This window comes from Empidonax traillii, unplaced genomic scaffold (assembly GCF_003031625.1).
Source record: "Empidonax traillii isolate 1590-97213 ecotype Southwest subspecies unplaced genomic scaffold, ASM303162v1 scaffold46:size3806547, whole genome shotgun sequence".
NCBI classification, from domain to species: Eukaryota; Metazoa; Chordata; class Aves; order Passeriformes; family Tyrannidae; genus Empidonax; species Empidonax traillii.
Window position 1 is genome coordinate 1,428,966 of NW_020955239.1, and position 25,762 is coordinate 1,454,727.

At 43.0% G+C, this 25,762-nt stretch overlaps 1 protein-coding gene across 5 annotated transcripts in view; it reads right to left on the reverse strand.

Moving 5' to 3' along the window:
- Nucleotides 1–25,762, reverse strand: part of LSAMP (limbic system associated membrane protein) — a 1,013,573-nt gene that overhangs the window by 139,022 nt on the left and 848,789 nt on the right. The window lies entirely within an intron of this gene.

Below are 25,762 nucleotides of genomic sequence, written 5' to 3' on the forward strand. Positions count from 1 at the left end.
ACTTCCTTTGGTTGATGTACTTGCCCACTTAAAGTAAATGCTTCTGTGGTTCACTGACTGGCAACCTCATGCAGCACCATCTTACAAGAAATGTACTGAAAATGAGAGGTAGGAGCAAACAGAAATGCACTTGAGGAGTATCAGCAGCTGAGACACACACAACCTGTGCCAAAACTTTTGCTGTAGACTCTTAAGGACTATTACTTCTCAAAAAGGAAGGTGCAGCTAAAGGAAAGGTGGTTTAAACTAGAAACAAGTTCAGAAAGACTCTGTGAAGACATTAGGTATATGATTATTCTTGATGGTATGTGCTTTTAGACATACCATCTCTGAAAACAAATAGTTAGAGTCCACTGTTTATTTCTATAGGTGACTGCAAGTCATGCATTTCCACTTAATGCATGAGGTAAGTTCAGCTTGGAGAGAGACAGAAACTGCTGGACATCCTCATGAATGCAGTTTAGCCTTCAGGAGCACACAGCAGCAGCTGGAATGTCTGGAATATCTCAGCCTTTGGAGCAGTGAAAGAATATACACACTGGTAATGACTCTTTTTTTTTTTTTTTTTTTTTTTTTTTTTTTTTTTTTTTTTTTTTTTTTTTTTTTTTTTTTTTTTTTTTTTTTTTTTTTTAAATTCTGTGAAATTACACATTTATGTCCAGAAGACATAAGTTTCATGGAAATTAGACTTTCCTCGCCAGGTATATGCATTGTGGCTCGATCTGGTCTTCAAAACTGTGACCAGCACCCAGGGTAGACCAATTAATCAAGACAGTCCAGAAAGGACAGCGAATGCTGGGAAAGACGAATAGTTATTATTCCTGCATACCCTAAACCAATCTCTACGAGTACCCCAGTATTTCACTTGCAAACAAAACTGCTTATTTTGGGCCTATGACTCATCATTTCTTTGACAAACAACATGAGAAACCTGTTTAATTAAAAATGAAGGCAAAACTTATATGAGCCATCTGTAAAAATCTGTCAGGAGCTTTACTGCAAGGTCCTTGAAAAGACAGACTTCTATTACAGCACACAATAACACTACAAAGAAGCGTGCCTCAGTAGCAGATCTTCTCTTGCCCAAGAAGTATGGTAACTACAAGTCAGGATTCATGTCCTCTGCTTCCCAGCCTCTGCAAGAACCTTTCCCACACCAGGTGAATCCCAGCCATGGTTTCAACCACTTCTGAGCCCACACGCCTATCAGTGCCATAGCCTGTTTTGAGCTCTCTGCAAGATGCTGCTCCACAAGTGGTTGATCCTGTAAAACTAATTTGTTTCTCCTGCAAAGCAGGCAAACACATGAAAAACGCCAGGATCGTTTAGCTGCCTCTGACGTGCCGGCTGTCCCCATGCTGCGAGGTTCTGGAGAAGCGTGTACCTCTCCTTTCGGAGAGCAGCTGCTTTTTGCCTGCAGCTGGTGGAGCCAGCTCCATCTGGAGACCAGATCAGAACCCATTAAGCATAGAGGTAGTAGACTGCATGGAAGTGGAGCTTGCAAGGCAGGGAGGCAGGCAAAGGCTTGGCTGCAAAATTTCACCTCTTGTAAAGAAAGGAAAGGGATAGGGGAAAAAAACCCCAACCCACACAGCCTATTGAGCAATTGTTCCTGCATAGCCTCTCCAGTCTAATTGATTTGGACACCACAGCTAATTTTCACTCAGACATCTGTTAGCACACATTAGTGCATGTCATTAGACAGGGAAGCACAGATTAGATGGAGGGGCAGAACTCAAAGGTCCTAGTTTGGGATGCTGGAACAAGCAAGAGGAAGGACAAGAGGGAGAAGATGTTTGTGCAGAGCTGGAATAGCTGGAAGGAGTTTGGAGTAAAGGGGAAGGATTTGGCTAGCTCAGAACACTCCCACCAAAGAGTCACGTATGTTCTGCTCGCTTACCCCTGCCACAAGAACGCCCCTTTCATTTACAGGCATGCCACAAAGGTCCTGATCCTCACCAGCACAGAGGCAATAAAGCCAGAGCTCCCATGAGGAACTGTAAAGTGTATTCTTCCACATTTTTGCTGTTTGTAGGTTCTTTGGTTATGACCAGAGGCCTCAGAGACAAAAGAAAGGGACAAGAGAAAAAGAAAATTACCTTTCTCACCTCACTCCAGCACAGTGTCAGGTTGCTCTGGAAATGTTCTCTATTTAAAGCTTTAAAAATATGATGAGTCCTTCCACTGGAGAATCAGAAATATATATGAAAGGTACTGGCTAGAAGAATGGAACAGAAGGGAGATAGCAGGACATCAGCAAACCCAATAACCTTTACAACATTCCTCAGGGCTGTTTTGCAGCCTACAAGTGGCTGTCCATTTTTACCACCTGTAACACTAACAGGTCAGGGAGATGATAATTTCAGCCCAGAAACAACTGGGTGCACACCAAACCCACCACTTGATACAGCCTACCTTGTCCACTGGTGAGAAAAGATCCTCCCACCCAGCTTTTTTATTTCAGGAACGATGTAAACCCTCTGCCTACTGTCACTGCAGCAACATGGAGGCACATGCTCAAATCCAAATCCATCCTGCATAAGCAATTCCCCAGCTGAAATCCCACAAGGCAATGTTCCCGTCAGGAGTGGCTGCTGCCGCAGCCATCACGGGTTCTGCAGCGTACGAGGTGCTGTGACTCTGCTGGCAGCACGCCCTGCCAACACCAGGGCTCTACATAGCTTGGAAAGGAGTTATTTGGAGCTGTGTTTGTTCATGTACGTGGAAGTAAAGGTAAAGATGAAGAGAATAATGAAGTTTCTCTGGGCATATTTCTGGTTTCCCACAGCTTTCCTGTGGAAGGTGGAGTTGCTGTATTGATTTGCTGATGTCTGAAAAAGAGTTGTGCTCATTCTTTCATGTTTTTACTCCATGAAGGTAATAAAAGAGGCTTTCTTTCCTTTTGGGTCATAGTTTGCACAAAACACATTGGAGCCCTGATAGCCTTGAGGCTTTAACTCCTCCCCCAGCTGTGGTAGAAATCAGCAAACAGGCTTCTGGGTTCAGAAGACTGACAGTCACCACAACTATGCAATATTAATTTCCTTTGAAACAACAAGCCAAAAGTTGATGAAACGGCCTTGTTCTGCTCTAACACGCTGCCTGGGAAGGAGGGAGAGTCAGGATTTGTCAGCTGAAACTCCACTGATGGAGTGAAGAGGTCAACATCCATTACAGGGATGATACAGATGAAGGTAAGCCTGTCAGTCATAGGATGAAAAATGAAGCCCTCACCACCCATCTAGTGTAAAGTATCTCTGGTTGCTCACAGTGAGTCTCATCCTCCATTCCCTTGCATTGCTTTTGCTTTGGCATAGCTCGGCTGACATTAGCAGAGCTGCTCCCACCCCTTCCCAGGGATCGTGCACTGCCTGACTTTGACAGGCATGTCACTTCCAATTTGGAGGAGGACTGACACATAAACATCTGCACAGCCCTCTGCAAAACCGCCCCTCTCATGCAAGCATCTGCCAGCTGAGAAACTCCATCCCACAAAACAAAGCACTGATCGGGGTGGTGGCAAGAGGGGAAAACAAAAGCCATTATTCCCACCCGAAACAGGTGAGACCCCCTGAAAAATACAAAGCACAAAGCTCTCAGTCCAGCAAACTGCTGCAAAAGTACTCTGGTTTTGATCCTCTTATGAGACAGAAAACACATGGGAAGAGCTGCAAGAGGAACCATAAAACTGAGCAATTAACCAATAACCCACTCAAACCTGCTTTGTTTGCTCAGCAGCTGCACAGCACACACAGATTATGTATCTGCACCATCGGGAGGGAGCAGTGCTAGGCCAGCATCTTGCAAGATTGCCCCTCTTTTTGCTGTGGACCCCTTTTTAGGCATAACTGTCTGGTTTTGGTTTTTTGGGGGGTGGGGCACAGGGTGCCCTGTGTGAAGCAGATCAGGGATCCCACCCTACTAGTCCTGGTTGGTCCCATCAGCTCTGCAACAGCTAGCACAGATCCACTGCATCCCAATGCCACAACAGCCAGTCAGAGGGGTCCCAGCCCTACTGCCCCAGCAGAGGTAAAGGAGGGGACACTGGGGCAGGGGGTTCTGGAGGGGACATATAGGGAAACGTGAGAAGAGAAACAACAGGAAACAAGGCAGAAGGTGTGAGGACACACAAAAGGAGACACAGGAGGTGACAGAGAAGCAGATATAGAAGATTGCATGTGGAATGGGACATTGCTGGGGAAAGAGATGGGAACAGCTCTTGGAGGGAGGCATGCTGTGCTGGGGGATAATTTGAAGATTAAGTGGTTACGAGGGACCCACACTGTAACAGTGACATCCCTTAAGAGACTGCAGTCCATGGAGGACCCAGACTGTAGGGGGAAAAGAGTAAGAAAGAAAGAGCTGAGAAAAAAAGAATAGGAAACCAGGAGCAGCAGTGAGAAACCATACTGTCCCAACTCCATCTCCTGCACTGCCTGTTCTGTCACACAAAGCACTTGCAGGGACAGAACGTAAAGTGGTCAAAAGAGGGGGAGAGGGGACTCAAGGTGGAAGGAGAGGTGTTGGTGTGAGGCTGAGCCTAAGCCTGAGTTGGAAAGCAGTTTCCCTTTGTTGCATTGTTTCTCTTCTTTTGTTTCTTAATAGCCAAACAAGAAATTAAGAGTTTGTGTTAATGAGCAGTAAATTAAATGAAATTAATTTGCCCACACCAACCTCCAGCCTGGTCTCTAAGAGCCTGTCAGTACTGACAAGAGGAAGCTTTTGTGGCTGCTCAAAGAATAGTAAGGTGAAGGAAAAGTCTGGGGTGTGTTCCTCCTTGTTACATTATCTACTTGGACACCATGGCTACCAAAGTCTCTGAAGCCCATCATGAAAGGGAACTGAAAATGGGGTTTGTTTTAGTCTGTGCCAGGGGCAGCCTTTATTCCACTGTGTGTCTTCCCACAGCCTGACTGCATGGGCTTCATTATCAGTGTTTATCAAGGACCTCAAAGCATGCTGTTCAAGTCCTATAATTCCTGCACTGGTGAAACACCTAATTACCATCCTAAATATACCCGTGGAGAAATTGAGGCATTAATGAGGTAGGGTGGGGGAAGTGACTTACCATGGATAATATGAATGACTGACACACAAGGAAGGGTACCCAGCAGCAAACCCTCCAGACTTGTACTCTAGCAGAAAGTAAAAAAATAAAATAAAAAGTGGACAAGAGGAAGCGAGAGAAGAAAAAGGAAAAAATAAATGCAAGATGAGAAGGAGAGAGCACACAGAGTGAGAAAAGCTGTCAATGGGAAAAAAAGGCTGTTTCCGTGCACACCAAGCAAGAAATGGAAGTGACAGCCTGAGCTGCAGAGCGAAAATGCCCCAAACTAAATGAGAAATAGCCAGTGTGGCCTAGCATAACTTCCACAGTAGAAAACAATTTGTATTTGGGATGCCTGTAGAGGAGGCAGGAACCCCTCTAACATTTGCATGCTTCAGGGTTTCCCTGAAGGGCATGTTTCTGTTGGCAAGGAGAGCGTTGGGGACAGTTGGATAAGACGCTGTGAACAAGGCTTGCAGCATTTAACCTCCATTAGGAAGTAACAATTTACGCACTCGCTACCAGTTACCAGGTGCCAGGGCTGAATTACACAGGAGATTTTAAAGGAAGGAGCGTCCATACATTATCACAGCAAACAAGTCAGTGTGACTTCGTTCAAGGGTATCATCCACCCTGGAACCTATTTCACATCTCGTTGGCCAGCTGAGTGAGAGCTGATTGCACACACTCCCTTGTTTCTCTGTCTATGTATACGGTAGAGGAAGACCCCAATTCATTAAAGGAAACAGAGCGAGGTAAAGAGACCAGCCCCTGCTTGTTAACCTCCTCTGGAAAAGCAAATTCCTACAAAACCAAGAGTCTCCTAGAGACCTTTTGCATCAGCAAGAGAGGGAAAAGAACTTTGCTTTCCTCAGTCTGTCCAGTATTACAGCACAGCAGTGACATCACAGGATCTCTGATGTAATCTCCTGGCTACTTAATTAAGCTCTGTGAAATGCAGGGGTTTTCTCCACTGCCTTACTGCACTCAAGGTGACTCTTCTATGTCTTACCCCTGCATCCTCCCCATGACAAGGATTCTGGCTGGGTTTTCCAGGTACACAAAGCAGACTAGCTCCCCACACCTTTCTTTGATACACAATAGGATCACAGAATAATTTAGGTTGGAAAAGACATCTAAGATCATGGAGTCCAACCATAATCCAGCACTGCTGAGCCCACCATTAAACTGTGTCCCCAGGTGCCATGTCTACATATCTTTTAAATATCTCTATGGATGCTGACTCCACCAATTCCCTATGCAAAACATTCCATGGTTTTACAACTCTTTCAGTGAAGAAATTTTTCCTAATATCCAATCTAAATCTTCCTTGGTGCAACTTGAGGCCATTTTTTCTTATCCAACCCAACCTCGCTACAGCTTCCTTTCAGGTACTTAGATAAGGTTATCCCTGAGCCTCCTTTACTCAAAACTGAGCAACCCCAGCTCCTTCAGCCATTCCTCATCAGATTTGTATTCCAGACCCTTCACCAGCTGTGTTGCCCTTCTCTGGACATGCTCCAGCACCTCAATGTCCTTCTGTTAGTCAGGGACCCAAAATTGAACACTGTGTTCAAAGTGCAGCCTCACCAGTGCCACGTACAGGGGGGATGATCACTGCTCTCGTCACATCATCACAAAGCCTCTCTTTGCCTGTCCCACCATCCAAACAACAGCCTTAGTATCACTAGCACTCCTTCCCTGGGGTATTCCTCCAAAGTGAACATCTCTGGAGATAAAGGACAGGATGGCCAAGAACAAGAGGGTGGTATTTAGGTTGAAATTGGAAGGAGGTTGGCCATCAGAACCCTTGGTTTCTGCTACAGCCTTCCAATTAGGGCAGGAAACACCACCTGTTGTGCTTTGTATGTTCATTACAGCTACCTGTGATAACATGGGATCTACTTCTGAAAACCTGCCAGGTGGATACCCTGAGTCTACAAGCCTTCTGCAAGCAGCCTTACAAGTAAAGAGTTGAGGCTCAGAGAATATAGTCCCACAGCTACTTGGAAGCCTGATGCACAGAACAGGATGGGCTCTGGATACCCCCAGTAGGTACCAAACACAGGACTGACCTTGCTCCCTATTCTAAAGGAGAGCAAACCTTCCTTTCCCTCCTGCCTCCCTCGCTCTTCTCAGTCAGGATGGCCTTGACTTTCCCATTGCCTTGTACTGGGAGCGGCCACTGCAGTTCCCCACAGAAGGGAGTAGGAGAGGTGTTGCCTGTCACACACATTTTGTTTGCTCTGCTCCTGTACTCCCCTAGTGATGAGGCAAAGCTTTCCCACAGCTGGTGTGGCGGGATGAGCCAGGGATGGCCCGGCTGGCAGAGGAGCCCTACCTCACCTTCACCCTTGATGAGAAGGCAGCGCCAGGTAATAGGATGACAACGGCAGCTGGAAGCCAACTGTGTGAGCTGCTCTCCTGGCCAGCCTCAGTTCCTCTTCTCCAAATCCCACAGCCCACAGCAGGAGGTGTGCAGCCATTATGAGACACATTATATTGCGATGCCTTCAGGCGCAGAAACTCTGCCAACAACTAGATAGTTGCTCTGGAGAAACAGGGAAAATGCAACTTTTTTTCTTCTCTTTCCTTTTTTTTTGCCCTGTGGATGAGGTGCAACCTATTTTTTTAACCTATTTAAAGGCTTTGATTCTGCTGTCTGTCACATTATTTGACTGTTTTCCACGACAGTCAACGGTAACATGGAAATCCCCAACAGTCTTCTTGGGGCCTGAGACATATCAAGACAAGCCTAACATAAAGAGATATTTACTTCCCTCTCTTCTTTGTATTGGTTGTCAATCTGCAATGGTTTTGAGTGGAAACCCGAATGTGTGTGTGCCCTTTGCACTTCAAACAAGCAAGAGGTCAAGTCCCTCAGGCAGTCCAGCTCCAAAGGATTAGAAAAGAGGACTGGGAGCCTTGTATTGTCAAACACTAGAATCTTATCAATCCCAGATTTCATAGGGAAGTGGAAACATGCTACAGGAGTTGCTTGGGGAGATATTTTCCTAATCGTTCCTGAGCCTGACTGCCAACACTGTTACTGTATGTGTGGAGAGCTCTAGTTAAGGGTTTGGAGATTTATTTCTTCTTTTGGCCATGAGCTGCTGAGAGCCCTATTGGCTAAAGAAAGGGGGTCCTTCTTCATATATGAAGAACCCAAACCCTTTTAAACTCAAAAGACAGAATTACAATCCTAATTTCCACCCTGGACTTCAGCAATGAATCAAGTCCCAACAGTATGCTAGACTCCCTTCCCTGTGGTGAGTGTTCTATGGGCAAACTCTTGAGGACAGACAGCAAGACAGAGGAAAATGTTTCTAATAATTCCTTATTATACATGGAGCAAGCTGCACCTTTATACAAAGTTCCCTCTGATGCATAAATTAGATCAGGATTTTTTAGTGTCCAGTCAAAGAAGGACTGGGAGGCCCACAGGCACCTCACTAGCACTAGACTGTAATGAGGAAGAAGCTGTTTTGTCTCAGGTTGCTTGGAACCTTTAATGCTGATCCAGTTCTCCTCCTGCTTACACAAACATAACTCTATTTGCTCTTCCAGAGACAATCAGAATCAGGCTGTTGGTAGATGCATAAACACAATTTTCTTAAGAAAACAAACTGCAGTAGAATTTACACATCAATTTTAAGCTGGTAAAGGTGGTGGTGGTAATTCTCTTCAGTTAACTTACTCTCCTAAAATAAGACATTTAATCTAAGTGCATCCCTAGAATTGTTCAAGGCCAGGTTGGATGTGGCTTTGAGCAACCTGGTCTAGTGGAAGGTGTCCCTGCCTATGGCAGGAGGGTTGAAACTAGAGCATCTTTAAGGTCCCTTTGAACCCAAACCATTCAGATTCTGTGAGTCTATTACTTTTAACCTAATCTTAGAGCTCATGAATAGAGAGTGATTTTGAGAGGTCCATTCATTTCAAGACTACCTCAGGTTAGATACCTATTAGAAGGACAGAGTCCAGTGAGGTTAAATCCCAGCAGTCACATAGCTTGCACTGACAATGTGCTCAGGATGACCATGGCAGTGTCCTCACCACTTCAGCATAGTCCCCTAGGATCCCAGTAGAGTGGGCAAAGCCAGGTGCTGGTATCATTAGTGCACTCAGGCAGATAATGCATTTTCTGAAGACGTAAAAGGGGCTCCCAGGAGGGAGAAAGATTTTGGACCTGTCCAGAAACTGAAGAAGCCATATGACATCTCCATCACTATACCAGCATCAACTTTTATGTTAATAAAAATATCCAGTGGGGATGTGTTCGGTTATACTAATATCTTTCCACTCTAAAAGTATAGTCAGTTTGAGCATTTTATATGCAGAATGACTAATTGGAATGAGCTGTGCAATTTTCAGCTTAAACCAGCTTCTTTATGCTCAACATCCGCCCAACATCTTATGACACAGTTTATATTTTCATTGAGGATTCAGCATCTGGGCGAAACAGAGAAAGCTTTATGAGTCTTCACTCTAAATCAATTAGAATTTAAATGTAGGTCGAATGCTAGGGAGAAGAATGGGACCTGCAGCAATTCAGATCTCAGATGTTCATGTACTCTAGAGACAGAAGAATCATTTGCACACTTATTCCATCTTCCAGAGCTAGGGGCACTCGGAAAGGCAGGTTTGTTCTCTGCTGCATATCTAATAGTGTTTTGGCCAACTAGTCTTTAAAGTTGCTGGAAAATTACTCTTCTACCTTTGCCCTTGGGAGGCTATTTCACAGCTGAATACATCCCATTCCTGATCTGCCCTTGATAGTCCTAGCTATGACCTCCATAGAGAAGTACACAACTTCTTGAAATACTTGGTGAGTCTGACAGTTGTTTGAGGGTGTTTTCACACCTAGATCCAATCCAGCACACCCCAGCATTGGTCTGGAAAATATCAAGAGCAACTTCTGTGAAGCCAGTGAAATTGCACTGATATAAACCAGCTGTCAAACACTACATGAACACAAGCATACACACAAGCATGTCTGTCATCCACTACCAGAAGTATCATCTCAAATCTAGAGTACTTTCTTTTTGTTCTCTTCTCCACTCCCTTGCTGCTCATTAAAACACCTCTCTCCCACCTACAACGGTGAAGAGTCAGCAGGCTGCCCAGGTAGCATTTGCTAATGGGAACTGACAGCCTGCCACCATTTTCTGAAGGCTTACATTTTTGATACCTGCCTGTCTTCCAGCCTGACTAATTCTATGGAGAACTTTTATCACAGGGAGATTGACCTCAGGCAGGAGCATTTTGTGTCACTGTGAACGAGTGAAATGAAGATGCGATGGGGATAGTGAGAACTCACTAGCAGCAAAAGAGAAGGAGAAGAAAACTGATGTATGACAAGAATATCTACTTTGCCATGGCAGATAACTCAGTGATTGGTTCTCTAATGAACAAACTCACTGAAGAACCTGTGGCATACTTTGAGACCCTGTAAGAGGCAACATTAATTGATGATAAACTAAAATACCAGTCAAGTTATGAGAAGCATTTTCCCACTGATTTACAACAGTCAGGATCCAATTAAAGAGTTCCTCTGCCAGCTAGTGCCTCGTGAGGTTGATAGGCTGCCTCACAAAGGCTTACAGGGACACAGTCTGGAATACCTCTGTACTTGGGTTTTGCTACAGTAATTTTTAATACATATTACTGCAGAGATGTGGAAGCAAAAAAAAAAAAAAAAAGTTAAAATGTTCGCACCATGGAGACCCATTCATACTTAGAGAAAGTAAACAATGCTGTTAGTGTACTTCCCTGGTTGAGGTGCCATGTCCCACAGGAGCTTTAGTCTAGAGGACTCTCTATTCTGTATTTATTTCCCAAGTCCAACATCCCTGGCTGAACAATGTTCTTAAAGATACACCTCAGTCTTCTTTCCAACTGAAAGGCACATCCTACTCAAGAATCACAGTTTCTTCCCATTCCAGGTTTCTGAGGCTGCCATGAAAAGAAAAAGCTATTCATCAAAGAAAACTACATTCCTTCTTTCTCTGCATGATGGCAAGTTTGCCCCAGATAAATCTTCCAAAAAAATCAGGTCACTCTGCTGTTATCTCAATAGGACTGGGTTGGAAAGCTCCTGAGAAGGCATGACTGTACACCTCCTAAGAGCTCAGGACAGCTCTTCTCATCAGGGGTCTGAGCTTCCCCTTCCAGAACAGGCCAATGTCAGAGAGTACCAGATGAAGGAGGAATAGAAACTACAAAAGACCTTGGGAGTATAGCTTCGAAGACAATATGCTATTTCATATGTTCCCTTCATGTCAAACACTGTAAATGCATTTTGCTTGAGTCCCCTCTAGATCCTTAAGACATCTTCCTGCAAATAAACCTACACACAGTCAAGCCACTGCCTTTTGTGGGGAGCTCCAGATCAAAAATTTCAGTGAGAACTGGTATAAGCCTTTTATCTCCCCTGATATCACTGCAGACAGATGAATACTATTGCCACTTCACCCCCACCTGAATGTGCCCTGCATTGTGCTTAACCCTTCTGTTCTCAAATCCTCCTTTACAGCAATTATTCTGCTTTACCCTATCTACTGGATTTACTTTATTCCCGAGGACACATGATGTCTCTTAGGTGGGCTTCTGGCAGATACATACAAGAAATTGAGCCTTACAGATTCTTTTCCTCAGGTTGGGTGACACAATCAGTGTTTGCGTTCAGTAGCTGCTAATGAGTTTGGAACCCCTCACCAAGATTAGCTGTTCACTATTTCATTAGTGGGCCAGCAGACACATAGCAACATACATGGAGCACCAAACGGTGGGATTTGCTTCATTAAAGATGGCCTGTAACAATCTTTGAAGAGTCCAAGTGCCCTGTAGCAGCCATGAGTAAGAAATAACCAAGTGATTGGGTAGAGCTGCAAAGCCTCAGTTCAAATTCATACAATGCTGAGGGAGGCCTGTCTCTGGGACAGTGGTTTAAGCTCATACTGAGATACAGGAATTAGGGTTGGCATAGAAGAGAAACTGCAATTTTTATATATTACCCAACACTGTTCACTCAACCCTGCAATCATCCAACATGCCTTAATTGCTTCAGTATGTCCCTGCAAAACAGAAACTGAGAATGACTTGGTAAGACACAAAGACACAGATTTAAGATGTACAAAGAAGCAGTCGTCCGATAATGATGACCAGCTGTCACAGGCAGCAGAAACCTCCTGGCAGTTGGCACCGGTGAATTTTCAAATACCCGCTGGTTGCTGCTACCCCATTAATCGTGGGCACTTTGCCCAGTCCACATTCCTGAACAGCTTTTTTCTTCTCTTCCCCCTCTCTCTTCCTCACAGACTTCTAACACAGTTAATAAAAAATTTATCAGGGCAATGAAATAAACACCAATTTGATTTGATCTGGGACCCAAAGAGAGGAGAGTTTCTGCTGTTCAGGTGCAGACTCAAGAGTTTCTGCAATTGCTGTGAGAAATGTGCCCACAAACCCAACAGGATTGGGTAAATGGAGATGGAGAGATGTTTTTTTGGTTTTGTGAGTTTTTTGTTTGTTTTTTTGTTTTGGTTTGGTTTGGTTGGTTTGTTTTTGTTTTGTTTTGGTTTGGTTTGTTTGTTTTTGTTTTGTTTTGTTTTAAAGGAGTGGGAAGGGCTGGGAGACCTGTCAGCAGTGTACTCTTGAACTCCAGGACGAGGAAGGTAACATTTCATAGGGAAATCCATAGGGAGTAATGGACTTTGCAGCATCAGAGATGGAAACAAGCATGGCAGCACCTAGCACTGGTATGTAACAGGCACTGCAGGTCCCTAGAACTACATGTGCAAGTGAATAAATATCTGGAGTCTCTTTTTTAATTCTTATATAGTTCTACCCTCAGGGAGAAGAGAGAAGATACTAAAAAACACTTGGGTCTAACACTAGTGATATCTCAAAGGAGTTCAAGGACTAGAGAGATGGGGCAGCATGAAATCCAGGAGAAAAATGAAGCATCCTGGAATAATTTGGGCTAGAATAGCATTACTCATCTTGTGAAAAATTTAGCCTGTGCCTCAGGCTATGCTGGGCTGGTGGCAGGAAGTGCAGAAATCTTTTCAGGGGAGTCCCTTACACTCTGGCACTGTGGGAAACAGCAGGCAAGAGTATCAAACCAAGGAGATAGCAACCTTCCACTGGGAGAGCTTGTATGAATTTATGTCAGGCTTAAAGCAAGAGATTTGGAGGGGAATGCAGCTGCCCATTGCAAGGACAGGTAAATATGTCAGGGATTATAATTGAAAGCATTATCCAATGAAGAACAGATTATAGACTAAAACAAAAGGTATTGTTATACTATTTAATATCACACAATCCAAGCTATGGCAAGAGGAAGAGTCAACACCTGTCAGTGCAGCTCAGGACACAGTATTAGATTGTGGGTAATGCCAGAGTCTCTAGAACTAGTCTTCTACACACTTTTATCTTTCCTGCATAAACGTGCAGGGTGGATTCATGTCACCAAATTTCAGGCAACAAAAAGTTTGCTGTGTAAATCTAAGTTAGTCATTCTCATTCCTCTTGTAGTCCAAAGTAATAGGGACTTCTGGAGGATGATCCATCACATTATCTCAAGGCAGACAGCAGAAAGAGTAAGATGCCAACTTCTCACAACAGACTACAGATGAGGACCAGATGACCAGGTTAGATTTGTGCTACTACACTCATATGTCTACGATTAAGTGAGATGAATCTCACCTGCAGTATACCACTTCTGTTGGCATCACTTTATGTCCATACAGACAGGAGATGCCACACAATAAGAGAGTCACACTTAAAAGACTCAGTAACAGAGATGTGTATCTGCGGACTTGGATTTTAGTCTGATAGGACCCCTGTGTAATTTATTTAGCCAGCACAACGTACACAACCTGAATTTGTTAAAATGAGGTGAACCTTTTATGACCTTGAATGGCAATGTCTATACTGCTAAAGTGGTTTGTTCTCTTTTGCTCCAGAGAGCTAACCACAGTCTCCTGGTTCTGCTCCAGTCCTTTGGACAGCCATGCACACACACATGAGACCATTCCCAGGTTCTTTCCTGGAATGAACTAGTCCATCCCCTCTCAGAGGAAGTGCAGGCACAGCTGATATGGACAGCATGCTCTAGACATGCAGATAATGCCAAGTTTGGCTTCCTCAACCAGTGAAAATCCTCCAGCACCAGCTCTGCAGGGCCTGGGCTTTCAAATTCCTCCGTAACTTCTTGTGTCATGTAACACACACTCTTGGCATCAGCTTATAAAAACACCAGTTTGCCAGATTGTGTTCCAGCCCTCACACAATTTCAGGCATTTTTAACCAGAAAACATAACAAATCAAGCAATCAAAAAAGAAGTATGTCTCAGGGCCACAGGGTCACTCACCACAGTGAGCATGGAGGAGACCAGCTCTCCCTAACAGTGCCCAGTGTAGTGTGGACATGATCTATCCATGCCAGAAGGTAGTACCATCAAGAGGCATGAACATGAGCTTATCTATGCCATCTGGCCTGGAGTCCAGGGCTTTTCCCTGATACTATCCACAGAGAGTGTATAGGCAAAACCAAGGTGTCAACCTGAATTTCCAAGGTGGTCCACAGGCTTTGCACAGCTATAAGTACTCTTCTGGAATACAAGCATGTCATGAATTATGTGAAACATATTAAAAACATAGTTAAAAACACAGTAGGAGCAGTCACTGACATTCTGTTAACACTCCCTTCAAACAGGTTCATGAGTGGTGGTCTCCCTATGAACTCTGCTTCTTAACCTCATTCCCACAGGTCAACATGTTGATTAATCTTTCCGGTAAAATCATGAATTGGGAGCTCTATGCATTCATAATCCCTAAAATCGTAGCTGGATTTGTATAGTCAAGGTCATAAGGCTTCTACCTTGCACAGTCTGTTCTGTAGGTATTCGGGGAGATTTATCATACTTCTCAAATAATTTTTTTTTTTTTTCATTCAAAACAGGAACATACCCAAAAGTCACATTCCCAGCAGTTTAACAAGGGGACAATCATTTTGAAGAGACTCTCGAGACTACAGCTGCTGCCGTGGCACATGCGTGAGAGCCATGTGGAATTGAGGTTTAGGATCTTGCTTCTTGGCTTCTCTCCCTGCAAAAGGCTCCTTACTCAGTGGGTTTTACTTTGCCTGTCTACACATAACAATTTAATGGATATACGTGCTGCACACTAAAGCTGAGAGCTGAACTTCCCAGCTAACAAAACATGAGTAGATGTCCCAGTCACCCACTAACTCAGAGCACAGTTTACAGTACTTTAGCCCTAACACAGAATTTTTTCTGGTTGCATAGTTCTGGTCTCCTTGTAGAGAATTTTCTCAGTGCAACCAGCAGGCAGCTCATGACCACCCTCCCAGGCAGAGTGCTACTAACCTCTTTTCTGCCCAAGCCAACCACGGGCAGATGACCCAGGCCCACTACATGGCCCACACCCTGTGCAGAGAAGAATATTCATATGCCCAGACAATGTGAAAACAAACTCACTGGTCTTACAGCCTGAGCATCTTACAAGGTCAGGGTACCTAAAGGTGAGATGCTGTTACATTAAAATTGTTGCACCACGACTGTCCTTTCCCTACACATTCAAAGGCAGTGTCTCCTTACCTAATCAAAGGCAAAAGGCTTTTCTTATACTACTGATAGAGAAGAGTCAGAAAGGAATAAAAAAGATAATAGGCTGCCAGAGGCCCAATTTACGCACCCCAAAATTAATGACTCATTCCAATTAAATTATTTGCCCTAAATTAAAACTTATCACCAAAATCCAATTCTCATTTCGTTAAAGAGGACCTCCCTAGTTATCACGTCTTTTTCTGCATAGATTTTTTTTTTAAGGTAACCTTCATGGAATGGGGAAAAAAAAATGTAGTTGTAGTCTACTTTTCTGGTTTAGGTGCCCCAAAAGTTTTATTTTTTAAGAACCATTCCTCATTCTTATACGTCCATATAATGAATTAAGACATTGCTAGAAGATTTTATGAAAGACTTGGGAAGAACAAGATCATGCCATCAAACAGACAATGTAAGGGAAGTGTGATACATGAAGAAGAAGGGAGTTTCAACAACAGTGTTCCTCAAGCCTCGGCAGTCTCTGCCTTTTGATTTCATAACTGAGAAAGTTCACAACTCCCATTTGGGGATCTCCAAAGGCCCTTTCAGGAAAAGGCAGGCAGGCAAATGATGGCACTCTCAATGCATCTTGCAGAAAAAATGGGATCTTTTGATTTTATTCTCAGACTTTCACACACCACTACAACTTCTCAAGCAGTGCTTTGTTTCTGCTACCACAGGTCTGCCCACTGACAGCATGAGCTGTGACATACAGAGAACCAGTGCTGCCAGCAAGAGCAGCCACGTGCTCATGCTCTCTCAGAATGCCAATGCCAACCTTTGTTTCCTTCCCAGGAACAACCTTCTTCCTTTTTTTTTCTACTGGAGAGTAACACTTTTTAACCTAATATTTGTTTTCTCAAAGACATTTTCAAAAGTTGTGGTTGGGTTTTGAGAAAGTGCTCACTGTCTGAATACTCTGTAAATGGAAGCCATATGTCTAAGTATCTGTTTCCTTTTCGTCTATTTTGTTGTGTGCACATTTGGCAAGTTATTTTTTCCCCTTAACTATCACATCTCAGGCTTTATTAAATGAAACTGCTATTCTGTTATTTTGTGGATTTTTTTCCCCCCAAGCAACAAACTACTGACATTTTAGCAGCTATACAGCAAATGTGATATTAAGTAATTATTTTCTCAGAATGTTTCTTCACTTTCTGGTGACTAAGGAGCTGCTACTGGGGTAGCAATTCCAATGTTTCTAAAGATAAAAAGAAGAGTTGCAGCTCTGAAAAAGCCATCAAAATCCAAACCCTGAAAACCTATTACCTAATACGATTTATCATTTGTTGTTTTTGTGGAAAGCAGCTGGAGGCTTATCCTACAAGGCATAGCATGCAGATACACCAAAAAGAAAGACTATGCATCCGTTCAGGAGTGATGAGGGTCAGCAACTGCAGAGAGATAAATGGTAAGAGCACACAGTAAATGTTTGTCAGCTGGAGTCAAGTTCCACCGAGCAGACACAGGGATGTGGTAGGAAGGCACAGCACATAGACCATGCCTACCTGCTTCTCCTCACCCTTCAAATCATTGAGCCCCTTCTAAAAGGACAGTCTCATTTCAGAAATACCATCTCCTTGTTCCCCTTCCCTGAAATGCTGATTTCTTTCTTTCTGTAATTAATTCATATTAAAGAGTAAAGTTGAAAGCTTTTAAGACAGGAAAGAAATTTGCTTCTTTCTATAATCTTGATGTTATTTTTGAACTGCTGGCTCAATTTAGGTTTATTTTACAATCTGTTTCTAGCCAATTCCAATTTCAGATGAAATCTTGGCTCCAATGAAGCAAATTTCCCTTTAACTTCAGTGGAATTAAGATTTTGATCCAGGTTCTCATCCACTAACAAACAGTTACAATGAGTGTAGATAGCAACACAGCAGCCAAAAACAAAGAGCATGAGCTGATGAACCCCAGGAATCTGGAACTTCATCCCATATGGAGTTCTGAGCATGGCAGATTTGCAGTATTGATTCCACTGGCACGGATGAAATAAAGTAAACAGACTAAAGGAACACACTGTTCCACAAACACTGGAATTTGCAAGGCTTGTTTTACCACAGCTACATGTCCTAGGTCCTGATGCTTCATGCCTCAGAAAACCTTCAGAGTTCTAGTTCAGTTTTAGGCAAGGTGGCACCCCACCAGCTGGCACGTGTGTGGCTCCAAACCAACCTGCAACCTCACAGCCTTTTACACATCCCATTGGTAAGGGATACAGAAGACAGGGGTCCACTGGGAGAATTTTAGGAGCTCTTGTTGGGGCAAGGTCACAGCAGGTACAAGGGGTGCTGCAGTAAGCTGAGCAGAGGACTGCCAAGCAGAAAGGCAAGCAAACAGCATAACCATATAAATAAACCCATACACACTTCTAGTTTCCTCAGGAAGCCAAGCTGCTCTCAGTACCTTGAGGGTTTGGATATAATAAAAGCTTAGCTGAGCGAACCGCAAATCTGGCTAATCTCAACCTGGCAGTATTTCTTGCAACTGAAAGGAAGAAAATAAAATGGACAGTACAGCTATGGAAAAGGTTGAGCTGAGACAGAGAAATGTGGAGCATGATTAACCTTAGCTTACATCCACATTGCAAGTAAAGAGACAAACTGATCCTTAAGTATCTAATAGAGACTAGCTATATATCTTTTGTCATTATTTTGTGTTAGAAACCCAAAGCTTCAGATCAGATCTTTTTGCAAATTTTTAAAAAACAGTTTCTTGCTCATTTTCAAGCTATTAAGCAGTTACAGGCCTGCTATGTAAAATGAATAAGTTATTTATTCCTGATTACACTTACACTTTTTTTCTACAAAGATATCTCAAGAGGATGCGGCAAAAAAAATTATTCGCTACTGACAAGACACGGGTCATGATGGAGGAAACAGGGAATGGCAATCTATGACTTAGGATGTCCAAGAGGACATATCCTGTTGTGGGCAAAGTGGGTCAAATTTCAAGGCTCGCAATGAGTCAAAGCAACTCTATCATGCCACCACAGCTGTTTTCCAGCAGTGGGAGGAGGAACACAGTTGGCTTTAAAATTGATGGTTATTTGCACTCTCTCAAGGGCTAGTGGACTTGGTGGTGGGACTACATTCTTGCTGTGTTTGGAGCTGAGAAAAAAATATTGTCCCAACTGCCCTGTCTCACAGTCTGGGCTAAGACTTGGGAGTGTAGACTGAGACCATCAGATTGAGAAATAACAAGGCAAAATCTTTCAAAGGACTGGTCTGGGTCTAGAATCAGCTGATCTGACAAAATCACACAAAATCAGCTGATACAGTTCTGAAGAGACCACTCAAACTAAGCTGATTTATATTACTAAGGACTTGGATTATCATATCAAGATCCTTCATCCCAGCCATATGAAAGCATTCCATATATTTTGTGCTGTACTTCTTTCTCCAAAATGAGTAAGCATTTTTTTAAGTATTCTGTTTTTGTCTCCTGCCTGCACCTGCAAAGCAAGCACCAAAATATTTCCAGAAAAAAATTCATGATTTATGCACTAGGAAGTGCTAAGATCCAACCAATATAAAGAGCCAAAGCCTGTGATGCATAGTAACATTCCAGCCATGGCTTGAGATAGGAAAACAGAAGTTAAGAGCATCAGGACACTATGGGGAGGCAATAAAAATACTAGATGGGAAGTGGAAGGAAGTTCCTTGATAACTATGAAACACCAGGTGCATTTTCCTGCAATTTATGAGTTTGCCAAAACAAACCAGCATGGAAAAACCTAGAAAAATTGCCACCAATAATACTGCGTGCCTCACATTCTGGAATTATTTTGTGGTAAGAAATTAATGTCCATGGTAACAGCAAAAGGGGTGCAGCAAGACCTAACATCCATCAGTTCCCCAAGATTATTCCCTGTTCTCTCAGCTTATATTCTCCATCAAACTGAACTGCTGTCACCTCCTTCCAAGCACACGGGACTTGTCTCTTGCAGTTCCTGTAGTAACCTGAATTTATCTCCTTCCTCCAATCTTTTTTTACCTCCTCCCCCACCATTCCCACTAAAATGATCTTTTTTTTTTTTTCTACTTCCCAGAAAATTCATATTCCCATGTCACCTCATTATTGTTTTCAATGGCATGCCAAATATGCTGTCATATTCCCATTGGGACTATGTCCTGGAAAAGACAAAGTGGCTTGTGCCTGTTCTTACCTACTACATACTCCCTGGAATGAAAAACACCACAGTGTCAGTGCTCTGAAAGATCCCTCTGAGTTCTAGGCTCTGCACCCACAAAGTGGGGAAGCCAAAATCTCTCAGAGAACAGCATCTGACTCTGACATCCTTAATGTCTAGCTACCAAAGGAAAGATAGCTTCAGCTCTCTTCAAACCATTCTGCTTCTAGTGCTGGCCGAAGAGGCGGGAAGGCCAGGCATGCCAAGGGAAGTTGGGCTCCCATCACAGATCTGCTGAGCTCAAGACCAGCCTGGCTCCAGTCTCCCAGCAACCCACTGCAAGTCCTGACAGTCACCAATGATATATTCTGGCAAAGAATAAACTCCAGTGAAGATTGAGTGAGAGGTGTGGAAAGGCTAAGAGGATTCATGGCACCAAATGCACTGTTCATCCTGGGCTTCCTGCTACAGCCAGGGGAGGGACGATCACATTTCCATTAGTCAATTCATCTGATGAATTTTTTGATGGCTACTTAAGCATGAACTTGGCTGTGCCTGAGAAGAGTCTCATCTCCTCACTAATGACAAAGGTAGTCCAAGATAAACCACTGCAATGGTGACATCTACATTTGGTCAGAAGACCCCCTCTCTGGCTCATTAGCTCAGGACCCAGGCTGGTGACCAGCAGAAGTTACCACCATTTCAGGCTCCTAGAATACACACTCATGTGCCTCGCTTCAGTTCTGATCACAAACCTTTCCGCCAGTCTCCAAGTCTAAAGCATCATCTTTCCCCATTGATGTCCTCAGAAATTAAGGCAAGGTCATAGAATCACAGAATTGTTTAGGTTGGAAAAGCTCTCTAAGATCAATGAGTCCAATCTTTAACTCAGCACTGCCAAGTCCACCACTAAGCCATGTGCCTAAGTGCCACATCTACACATCTTTCAAATACCTCCAGGGATGGTGGACAACACCCTCCCTCCTCAGCCCTAGACCCAGCTCTTAACCAAGAGGCTCGCTGGCAGAGCAGTTCACACACTGGGGAAGCCAGACTGGGTTCTGCTGCCTTTCTGGGTAAAGGATCTCTCTCTGCTGTGCTGTACCAGTCACCAGCACAAAGTCCTTTAATTTCAGGAAAGTAGACTGAGAGGGGACACAGCTAATCTACTCATAGAGTTTTTAATAATTTTTCTATGGTTAGATCCCAGCAACAACAAATACATCTTTATACCACTTAGAAACAATGACTAGTGAGTCTGAATCTTTGCAAGCGAGGAGCTCTACAAAGGCAATTCATAATGGAGAAAGACTACATTCTGTGCTTTTTATCCCACATTAATGCCTAACAGTTAGAAAGAAAACTGTACGGTTTTGGCCTTAGCTGCTATGCATTTGACTTTGGGATTGTGATTAAGACTGGGCAGTAAACAAGTGTTTCTCTTTGTAACGTTTGCTGCTGACATTTCAAAATTTGTTTTTGTTTTGTCAAAATGACAAAGCCCTTAATTTTTTTTTTTTCATGAAATAAACAATAAACCAAGGGAGAGCCCACATGTTTGAACAGCCAATAACTGAGAATCACAAGACATGTTAGTGAGTCTACAGGAGTCCCAAGCTCTGAGAAAAAATGTGAACATGAGTTCTTCATGCCTTAGCTGAATGCTCTATATTTTAGATAGGCTGTGGTAATGCTATACATTTTTGTCTTCCCAAATTTGACTAGAAAAACTACCTCAGACCTTTAAAACCTTCCTGATTAGGTTAAAACTTAAAAGTCAAAAACAGTGGAATGCTTTTGTTTCACTGAAAAGTTCCCAAACACCTCCATTCACAATGATGTCTTGCTGTAAAGGCTCTGGACAGCAAAGATACCAACCATCTGCTTCCTCCTAGTAGAGTTATTCCTTTAGATTGACTTGGACAGGCCTACATCCTTATTGCAGAACTTTTAAACCCTATGCATGCTAAAATTTCTGTGCCCTTGTGCCTGTCACCCTGATGAGACAAGTAAGGACTATAGGGATTTCTGTATTGATATTTAATGCTTGAGAAGGGCATGAGGATATCACCCTAAAAGAACAAGAACCCAAGGTAATCCTGGGAAAGGGGCAGCCACTGTGTCCCCGTTATGACTCAATTCTCCTGGAACAAGTCACTCAACATACTGGAACAAATGATTAAACATCCCATTTATAAGCACCGAGAGGATAATAACAAAGTGAAGGAAAAATAAGCAATGTACTTTTGGCAAGCACATATCATGCTACCCCAGCCTCATTTCCCTTTTTTTTTTTTTTTTTTTTTAGGATATCTGGCAAAGCAGATAATGCAGGAGCTGTATGTGAGATTATGAGACATATCTTGACTTCAGAAGACCTGACAGTCTTCAACAAACTACAAGAATATGGTGGATGTTAAATCACCATCAGGATGCTTCAAAGAGCTGCAATCAACAAATCGTTATCCACCAGGGACGGAGGTTTCTGTGGGCTCCTACCACAGTCTGCTTTTGTGTCCAGATCTCTTGAATACTTTAATTAACACCTTCATGATGGAACAGAAAGAAGGCACCTGACTTTTGTCGATGACACCAAGTTGGGGGCAGTCGCAAGTGCTTTGGAGACCAGGATCATAAGTAAATTGAAGAAGCGGTCTCCATGGAGAAACCAACCAGATGGCATCCAGCAACAGCGAGCACAAAGCGCTGTGCTTAGGAAGGGGGGGAAAACAATTAATGTTCAAATACAGAAGTGGAGAGTGAGCTGCAGACTGTGCTGCAGACCAGTAAGAGAGGGTTAGAAAGCTACAGAGAGACTAAGTGAAAGTGATGAGGCACTCTCATAAAAAAAAAAAAAAAAGGTAAATCTCATTTCATTCTGGGGTTAGGTAAGTGAAGTGTGATATGGAAAACATGGCTGGTATTTGTATCTGCATGACTGAATCCTGAACTGGATGTCTTTTCTTGGGTTTGGACAGTAAATTTAAGAAAACGTAGATAAATCAAACAGTAGTGAAATATGTATGACACAAAGATTGGAAAACAGGACTTGTGAGAAACAGTGAGCCTGTTAAGCTGGACTAGAGGAATCTGAGACACAGGAATTAATGGGTTTCAGGCAGATAAAAGGCAGTTCTGTGGAAGGGGAGGAGAAATAACCAGCACATATCTTGGAAGGACCGGAAATAATTGGCAGCAAAATCAATTTGAATCATATATTACTAAAGGCTTTCCAAATGCAAGCAGAGTGAATAATGAACATGCACCAGCTATGCAGGCATAAGGTGCCTTCAAAAAAATACATGTTAGGGGCAACTACTGTAGAGCTGGTCTTGTCTCACTGCATGGGGAGGAACCAGACTATCTTTTGCAGGTCCTTCCCAGTGTTTACTCTTCTTATCAGTAACCAACAGAAATATCTGGGGTAGGAAACAGAAAGATTCGCCAGTGGCCATTACACTCCAATTGAAGCAGGACAAAATGCTTTGAGTGAGGTGGTGGTTCAGAGCATTCTCTTTATGCATGCACTCCAGTGCAGAGAGTGCAGCACCAGCATCTGGTAAAAGCTGAGCTGCGCAGACACAGCTCCCTCCAGTCCCATCCACCCTGCAAGCAGTGGTGCCCACCTGCATCAGAAAGACTAAGAGATGGCCACAGTTGCACTGATGAATCTTTTGGCAGTGAATGCCTACTTCTACCAGCAGAGATGGCTTTATGTTTGAAAAGCACAAAAGACCAATGAAGAAAACTTTTTCTACTTTTAGCTGTCCATGAAGTTCTGATATTTTTTTTTCTCAAGTGCTGTTTAATTATGTCCTTTTAGACATCCACAATATGTCCCAGTTGAGAAGGCTACTACCACTGAATATAAACACTGAAGAGAGGAAAGGAGCAGACTGGGTAGGCTTTTATGTAGAGACTGGTGCTGGCTGACAAACTAGAACTGGCTCTTCCCTTGGAAATACTGAAGGGCACAGGCACACACATTACAGAGGTGATGTCCCCCTTTCTGTGATATACTTCTGCATCTTTGGCCAGCAGAGGTTACCAACCAGAGCTCACCCTGCAGAAAGCTGATTTTCTCAAGGAAGGAAAGGACCTTCTCCTAGAAGGCAACTTCAATGATCTAAATGCAGTGTGTCCTCAGGATACACCAAAGCTCATCTATTTCAGCTGGCATTGTGGACATGGGGTGGTCTCTAGTTAAAAGGGCTCCAAGAGCAACTGTCATTGCAGGATCTTTCACTGGCAGATCCAGGCATCAACCATGCACACAAAACCAGCAAGGTGTCTCTCACCCTGGCTTGTTTCTGTTTCCCTGGGTTTGTTTGAAGGGAATCACTGACCATCATTCCAGAAATTCTCTTAGCAGATTAGCAGGCAGATCAGTTGAGCACCCTATCATGTAATGTTTCCAGAGCTGTATTTTCTTTTTTAAATTATTTTTACATTTGGGATGCCCAGAGCTTTATATAGCCTATGTTTTGAAATTTATGAACACAAAATCACAAGAAGTAAATAAACTACATTAAATAAATAACAAGCTTAGCATGGCTCAACATCCAAACTCCTTTAATTTGTACTAGCAGCAGACTATTTTTCAGGCAGACAACCTGCAAATCTGAGAAAAATAGCAATCAATATGACCATATGATACTCAGAGATAAAAGGGATTATTTTCTAACATACATTTATTTTCTAATAAATTAGTTTTATTAGTTAAGATTATTTTTAAAACATGGTTTAAAGTGAGACTAACTCTTCCAAATTGTAAAGGATTTTTTATTTATATTTTGCTTGGGGTTTTTTCCCAGATGAAATTTAGTTTTAGAAAAGTTAAAGCTATGAATTTCACCTAATTACAGGATTACAGTAAGCACGATATCGCAATGGGTCTTTGGCTAAATCTGTAGCAGATATTAGAAGATTACCCACAGATAGCTTGTTTACAGGCACCCAGACTTCAGGTGTGTCAAAACTTAAATTTTCTCGTTCTCAGAAAGGTGGCAGTAGTTCAGAGCCGGATACCTATATATTTAGGTGAAAGCTAAGCTAGAGAACTCAATTTTGCTGCTTAGGCCCATACCTAATAGGCACAAATAAAATTAATAATACATGTGCATGGCTCTAAAATTCATTTATCCCTATATTTTTCTTGACAGGTAAATGGAAATTGTGTGCTGCAAGATTTTACCAGCAATAAACCACCTCCAGACGGTTAGCTATGCACTACTACTGCGAGCAGCGAGGCAGGGTACAGCTCCAGGGCTGCTGAGTGCATTTCACGCCAGGAACACCCCAGCAAACACTCAGCCAGGCCAGGAGGGCTGCTCTGCGTGCTGGTGTGTGCCACTCTTCGCGCTGCTGGGGGAGGGTTTTGGGCAAGACAAACTAGGAGCTGTCTGTCTCACTACACTTGTGTGTAAAGCATCACCTCTGACCGTATGTCTGGACTTCTTCACCTTGCATATAAACAATTGGTAAGCTGGTTAGGCCCTCCCTCCCCCCAGTTTGCCAAGTAGTACCAGCAAGAGGAAAAGGCCCTTCGTGCATTCATTTGTATCCAGAGCAATTAAAAAAACTTGCTGAGAGGAATAAAATCTACAGGGTTACTAGAGAAATCAGGAGAAATAACAAATCCCAGCCTGAAAGATAATGTAGAAATCCAACATATCTATAATATGTATCAAATGCATTTACACATACCAATCACCTAAGCTTCTCTATAAATATTTTAGATAAATGGGCAGATAGACACAATGGCATGAAAATCAAAAGAAAAACAAAACAAAACTGAGTAAACTCACTTGTTTGGTATTCTAGTCAGGACAGGATGGAACAAGTAAACTCACTAATGCCCTTACCAGTAATTGGTGAACCCTGTAATGTGTTTACTGTCTGTTATACCATAAATGCAAGCAGACAGATAGGACAGTGCTAGTTTGCCAAGTTTCC